This window comes from Mandrillus leucophaeus, unplaced genomic scaffold, assembly GCF_000951045.1.
Source record: "Mandrillus leucophaeus isolate KB7577 unplaced genomic scaffold, Mleu.le_1.0 Scaffold308, whole genome shotgun sequence".
In the NCBI taxonomy this organism is placed as follows: domain Eukaryota; kingdom Metazoa; phylum Chordata; class Mammalia; order Primates; family Cercopithecidae; genus Mandrillus; species Mandrillus leucophaeus.
The window spans coordinates 806,513-813,473 of record NW_012103232.1 but is presented as its reverse complement, the minus strand read 5'-3'; the positions used below and the strand labels follow the sequence as shown (position 1 = coordinate 813,473).

General features: G+C 51.8%; 1 protein-coding gene across 1 annotated transcript in view; it reads left to right on the top strand.

The window, feature by feature from the left end:
* The first annotated feature begins 1,613 nt into the window (after positions 1–1,613).
* Positions 1,614–6,961, top strand: part of YPEL1 (yippee-like 1 (Drosophila)) — a 40,295-nt gene continuing 34,947 nt past the window's right edge. Inside the window, exon 1 of the mRNA XM_011987352.1 lies at positions 1,614–1,677. The gene's annotated coding sequence lies outside the window, so the exon portion shown is untranslated. The remainder of the gene's footprint in view (positions 1,678–6,961) is intronic.

Genomic DNA, 6,961 nt, shown 5'->3' with positions numbered 1-6,961 from the left:
TGGTCTTGGCTCAGTGCAGCCTCTGTGTCCCGGGTTCAAGCGATTCTCCTGTCTCAGCCTCCTGAGTAGATGGTACTACAGGCACGAGCCACCACGCCTAGCTAATTTTTGTATTTTTAAAAGAGACAGGGTTTCACCGGGTTGGGCAGATGATCTCAATCTCTCAACCTCAAGTGATCGGCCCGCCTCGGCCTCCCAAAGTGCTGGGATTACAGGTGTGAGCCACTGCGCCTGACCAACCCTGTAGTTTTAATGTATTTGTCTCCATGGAAGACTAATAAACAAAATTGTTTTGAATATGAAGAAGCAATAGAAGCCCCCCTGCTTTCAAACTGTTCTCTGATGCTCTTCATTAGAGTTAAATGAAGTTGCGTAAAAGGTTTTAAGTAGTTAGATCTAATAATCAGTGAAACCTCTCGGGAGTGGGAATTTTGACAAGGGATTTGAGCGGAGGTTGAAGAAAGTTCTCAATAGCCAAGACATGGAGGGCTAAGGGTTTTTGGAGCAAGTAGTGCGAGATAGATTCAGGAAAGAAGTCAAGAGGATGAAATTGATTCCGCCAGCAAATGCGAGGACTTTACACCTGTTGTACAGATGCTGAGTACTAAAAACCTGTTGGCGGGTGAGAGTAAAATGGAAATCCTGGAGCCAGCCACTGTTGCCCACACCCCAGGAAGGGGTTAGGAACCGTTATTCACCCCATTGCTCAGCAGGCCCTCTGGCACCTGCAGGGTCTTGGGCCAGGGCCAGGATTCCTGGTGGGGCTTGTGAGGGGCTTGCTGAGCCCCTGCCATACTAACAGTGACACATGCTCCTGCCCTAAGACCCTGGTCAGACACCTAAACTGTGCCCAAGGATCATCCCCCTTAACACCTCATGTACTCTGACTGCCTTGTAAATTGCATGTGACCTTACTTTACAAAGAAGATAGCAGAACTTGGCTTCAGGTCCCAGAGCCAACAAACACGTGGCACATTTTGCATCAAACCCTGGGAAGCCTCTCAAAGCAAGTCAAACCCTCTTTCATCTTTGTCCTGGGGGTGATGACATCCCTGTTGCCAAACTTCACCTACTGCCTCCCTCCTGGTGCCACCTGCCTTCTCAGCAGCATTGGCATACACCCCCGCCACCCAAACGCTTCCCCCTCACCTGGTTCCTCTTTGTGCATCTGTTTTTGTTTTTGTTTTTGTTTTCTTCTCTTGCCCCAAGACGGGAGGCTTGAATGTTTGATGAGACTTTATTTAGCATGAGGGTAAAGAAAATAGTTTTTAAGATTCTCAACCTCTTTTCGTCTGTCTCAATCCAGTCTTCTGGGTCTGGTGTCCACTCTTTCAACCTAACAACGCTAGTGTTGCACATAGTTCCTACACCTCCCTTTTCTTCTTCTTCTTCTTCTTCTTCTTCTTTTTTTTTTTTTTTTCTGAGACGGAGTCTCGCTCTGTCGCCCAGGCTGGAGTGCAGTGGCGCAATCTTGGCCTCCCAAAGTGCTGGGATTACAGGTGTGAGCTACCACGCCCGGCCCCCTTTTCTTGTCTTTTCTTTTTCTTTCTTTCCCTTTCTCTCTCTCTCTCTCTCTCTCTCTTTCTTTCTCTTTCTTTTGACACAGGGTCTGTCTCTGTCATCCAGGCTGGAGTGCAGTGGTGATCACCTCAGCTTCCCGAGTTGCTGGGACTACAGGCACGTGCCACCACACCTGGTTAATTTTTAAATTTTTTTATAGAGACGGGTTTTCGCCATGTTGCCCAGGCTGGTCTCGAACTCCTGACCTCAGGTGATCCTCCCACCTTGGCCTCTTAAAGTGCTGGGATTACAGGCGTGAGTCACCACTCACTGCGCAGTCTTCTTGTTAGCGAGAAAGCACCTCTACTAGGATGTGTCCGAGGACCTTGGTTATGGGAAACTTTGTTACTAATGGTAGCAAAAAAAAAAAAAAAAAGGAATGTAGTACAGGTTCTTTGAAAAGAAGCGCTCAGTACAAGCACATTAGCAGCAGTCTCAGGAGAGGTGGTAGAAGGTAGTGCTTGAGCACAGGTGGGAGGAGAGATGGAGGAGAGAGCCTGGAGGGCTGAGGCACCCGGGGCCACTGGGCAATGGAGGAGCTAAGCCCCTTGAGTTCCCCAGAGAGCAGGGGCTGGTGGGGAGTCTAGAGGCCCATGGAGCTTTGTCTCAGGGCAGCCATACAGGTGGTTTGATGCTGTCGGTGGGCCCCATTGTGCACCTAGGCTGTAGTTCCTGAAATGTGGAGGGGAGCTTTTCCTCCTGTAATTCAAGTAGGGAGAAAGTGGACGTGTGTAGAGGGAAGCTAGAATTGCCACAGGCAAATCGTACCCACACTGTTGCCCTTTGTTGTAAATTTTTCCAGACCCTTCCACACCTGTGACTTCATGTACTATGTGTGAGTTTGAATAGTCAGAGTGGGCCGGACGCTGTGGCTCACACCTGTAATCCCAACACTTTGGGAGGCCAAGGAGGGTGGATCACTTGCAGTCAGGAGTTCAAGGTCAGCCTGGCCAACATGGTGAAACCCCATCTCTACTAAAAATACAAACTTAGCCAGGCATGGTGGCAGGTGCCTGTAGTCCCAGCTATTTGGGAGGCTGAGGCACAAGAATTGCTTGAACCCAGGAAGCAGAGGCTGCAGTGAGCCAAGATCGTGCAACTGCACTCCAGCCTGGGAGACAGAGTGAGACTCCAGAAGCCCCATGATGGAAATGTCTCTGATGCATGTTTATCAGTGCATTTGGCCAGTCTCTTTTGGTTAAACTTTGTTGTTGTTCTTGTTGAGAAGGAGTCTCGCTGTGTTGCCCAGGCTGGAGTGCAGTGGCAGCAATCTCGGCTCACTGCAACTTCTGCCTCCCGGGTTCAAGCAATTCTCCTGCCTCAGCCTCCCTAGTAGCTGGGATTACCGGCGCCTACCACCACACCCAGCTAATTTTTGTATTTTTAGTAGAGACAAGGTTTCACCATGTTGGTTGGCCAGGCTGGTCTCAAACTCCAGACCTCAGGTGATCTGCCCATCTCAGCCTCCCAAAGTGCTGGGATTACAGGTGTGAGCCACCGTGTCTGGCCCCTACTGGTTAAACTTGAGGTGGCTTGTAAGCTTTTGTTATTACAGGCAGTATTATTATAGGATGACATTTTGCTATTTCAGGTAATAGCTGCTTTTATCCAGTTATTTTGCACATGTGCACCAGTCAAAGGTGAGCTCCCCAGATGAACCCCCAGTCCAGGGCTGTGCTCCTAGGAATGTTGTGGGTGTTGCCAAATGGCTGGATCACAGAGCACCTTCACCAGTGGTGCTATCAACTTATAAAATTTTTAGATTTAATTTATTATTTGTAGAGACTGTCTCGCTCTGTCGCCCACCCTAGAGTGCAGTGGCGTGATCATGGCTCACAACAACCTTGACCTCCTGGCCTCAAGTGATCCTCCCATCTCAGCCTCCCAAGTAGCTGGGACTACAGGTGCACACCTAGCTCATTTTTTTTTTTTTTAAGAGATGGGGATCTTGCTGTGTTGGCCAGGCTGATCTTGAACTCCTGGCCTCAAATAATCTTCCCATTTTGGCCTCCCAAAACACTGGGATTACAGGCATGGGCCACCCCTGACCTTATCAACTTTTTTTTTTGAGATAAAGTCGTACTCTATCACCAGTGCTGGAGTGTGGTGGTGTGATCTCGGCTCACTGCAACCTCTGCCTCCTGGGCCTAAGTGATTCTCCTGCCTTAGCCTTCCAAGTAGCTGCCACCACAGTCATGCACGACCATGCCTGGCTAATTTTTTTTTTTTTTCTTCAGGACAGAGTTTTGTTCTTGGTGCCCAGGTTGGAGTGCAATGATGCAATCTCAGCTTACTGCAATCTCTGCCTCCCAGGTTCAAGTGATTCTCCTGCCTCAGCCTCCCAAGTAGGTGAGATTATAGGCGCGCACCACCATGCCCGGCTAATTTTTGTATTTTTAGTAGAGATGGGGTTTCACCGTGCTGGCCAGGCTGGTCTAGAACTCCTGACCTCAGGTGATCCACCCACCTCGCCCTCCCAAAGTGCTGGGATTACAGGTGTGAGCCACTGTGCTTGGGCTTTTGTATTTTTTGTAGAGACGGGGTTTCACCATGTTGCCCAAGCTGGTCTCAAACTCCTGGACTCAAGTGATGCACCCACCTCGGGTTCCCAAAGTGCTGGGATTGCAGGCATGAGCCACCACGCCTGGCCTAACTTTAAAAAAATCATTGCCAACCTGCTAAGTGTTAGACAGTGTGAGTGTGCCTTCAGAGTTGAACATCTACTTGCATGTTCCACCTTGGACACCATGGTCCACGGTAGGGAGACTGGCTTTGAATTGAGCTTCACAGGTCATTGGCTGTGCAACGTTGGGCCACTCGGGTAACCTTTTTGGGCTTCGGTTTCTCCATGTGCATGGTGGGGCTCATAAGGACATGCATCTCTTAGGACTGCTGTTGATTACACGATTCTTATACAGTGAGCAGCTTAGGACAGGGCTGGTGTTGGCTTGCCAGCCTCTGGGAGCTGCTGCATGTCCTTTTCCGGGAGCTGGTGGTTTTTTCCGTCGTCCATTCCCTCTGTGATGGCGGTGGCCTTCACATCTTTCTAATCCCAAGGATAGTGCCTTGCCAGTGATGGGTGGGAGAGGCACAGCCAAAAGCAGGGAGGCCTCCTCCGTGAAGAGGAGGGGAAGGAAGGGGCGGCCGAGTGGGAACGGAGGTGGAGAAGCTGTGGGGACGGCTGCCCGGGCAGGTGACACCACTGCCTGTCACCCCTCATCCCTCTCCTCCCTAGGGAGGTGGACCATGATGTCCTGGTTCCTCTTTCTTTGTGAACCCTGGCTGAACATGGCAGGGCCACATGAGCTGAGCACTGTTCCTTCCCCACTCTCCCTGGCAGTCCGTCCACCTGGCACGCCAGCCCCTTCATCGCTACGCCCAGCAGACACCCCAGTTCTTCTCCAGCTTTGCAGCCTCTGACCCGGACGCGCTGGCTTCCGTATCTCCCTGGTGCCCCCTTTCCATCTCATAACACCTTGGAGATCTCCACGGGGAGGTAGTGGGGATGGGACCCGCACTCACCTGCCAGGTGGTGGCAGTGCCAGAGGTAGGTGGATCAGCCTGGGGATTGAGGGGAACAGGCTGTCCTCTGCACAGGTGCCCCGGAGGTGGGGCGAGGACCTGGTGGGGTGGTTGGAAAAGAGAAAGGGGCACCCCAGTCCGCACTCCATCCCATTGAGTGTCAGAAGCTGCTTGGTTTTGTTTGCTTCCTCATTGTGTTTGTCTTGAGAAGTGTGCTGTCGGCACCATATGGACATGGGCCTGATTCACGTTCTCTTAAAATAACTTTACAGGCTTATTTTAGGAGAGAAATTTCTGGATTCCAGAAAATTGTTTTTGCTCTAAAAGCATACCCCACATTAATGTCTATTTGGGGGGATGGAGGGCAGCTGCCCTCCAAATTTGGGAACACACAGTGTCCGAGAGTGGAGATGATTTGCCTGGTGAATTGCCCAGCATTTTCCTTTCAGTTACTTACTTCAGGGCGGTTCCTAATTTGCCGATAGATCTTGTAAAAGCCCATTTACGTTGGTTGTTTCCAAACTTGGCGGTGGTTTCCCCAGTGCAACAGTGGATCTGTCATTTAAAGCCAAGTTAAAACTAAACATGACATGCCTCTCAGTGACCACAAATCCAGCCCTGGCCACTACTGCCAGGACCCCTTTGAGGGCTAGTGACAAGGGTCGCCATCAGGACTGAGACCACATGAAGCGCATGGGAGGCATCTGTGCAGTGACCAGACTCAAGGCAGGAGACAGGACAGGGACCTGGGAGAGGGCTGGGGCCCAGGGCAGCAGGCTCTTCAGGTGAGGATGCCTTGGGGGCGGGGCTGTATAATGAAGGTCTCCAAATAAGGCCCATGCGAAGTGTGCTTGGGAAACAGCCTGTTTTGGTTGGAAACAAGGCTTTTTGTAATTAGTGGGGGCCTCAGTGTTTACTCTGCAGAGCCCTAGGCAGTCTGGTCCAGGAAGAGTTAGTAGTGTTCTCTGCATCCTACTGGGGATGTGTGACACTCGGAGAAACCACCAGGCAGAGGCGAGAGCTGAGATCTGAGCTTGTCACTACATCTATCTGCCTCATAGCTGAGAGGCTGAGCCAGTGGCACTTGCTGTGGGGACAGCTCAGGTGCAGGAAGAGGCTAGCAAGGGAGGGTAGCAGGCTGGGCTACGGCCACCAGGGCTGGTGTCTCCACTGAGAGCTACAGGCTTTGAGCAAATAGAGAACACTGACAGCATGGAGGACCCTGGGGCAACACAGGACCCTGATGGGGACACACCGCTTCCTCCTGCCTGGAACACTGGTGGTCAGAGGGTCCCCTCCCTCCTGAGGACTGGCCTGTCCTCCCCTGATGCTCCTCCCTCTCAAGCCAGGCGGGACCAAGTAGCGGAGAGCACCTGTGCTCTGGAGTGAGCACCCACCGGTGGGACCATGGTGGCCACTAGTGGGCAGGGATGCCTGTTTCTCAGGATGTTGTGAGAATTCAATGGCCTGAGAATTTGCAGACCCTAAGGTGCAACTGCATGATGTAAAGGGCAAGCGCCTATCTTTGGCAAGATTCTTGTCACTCTGGGGGCCTCAGACTCAAGGACCTTGTGCCTGAATAGATGAGACTCCTTCTTGGAACCTTCTAGGACCAGCTTGGGGCCACAGCAGGCTGTGGCTGGTCCTTCCTGGACAGCACTGGTAGGGCCCTGGCTTGTGCACTGCTCTCTGGGGACCCTGGTCCTAGACCCTGGGGACATGTGGGCCTGGGTGGGGTGAATCTGCAGCTGACCCCCCACATGGCCCCTGCCCGCAGAGGCTCCTTGGTGCCCACGGGTCCATGTTTTTTGTTTTGTTTTGCTTTGGTTTTTTTGAGACAGAGTCTCACTCTGTCGCCCAGGCTGGAGTGCAGTGACGC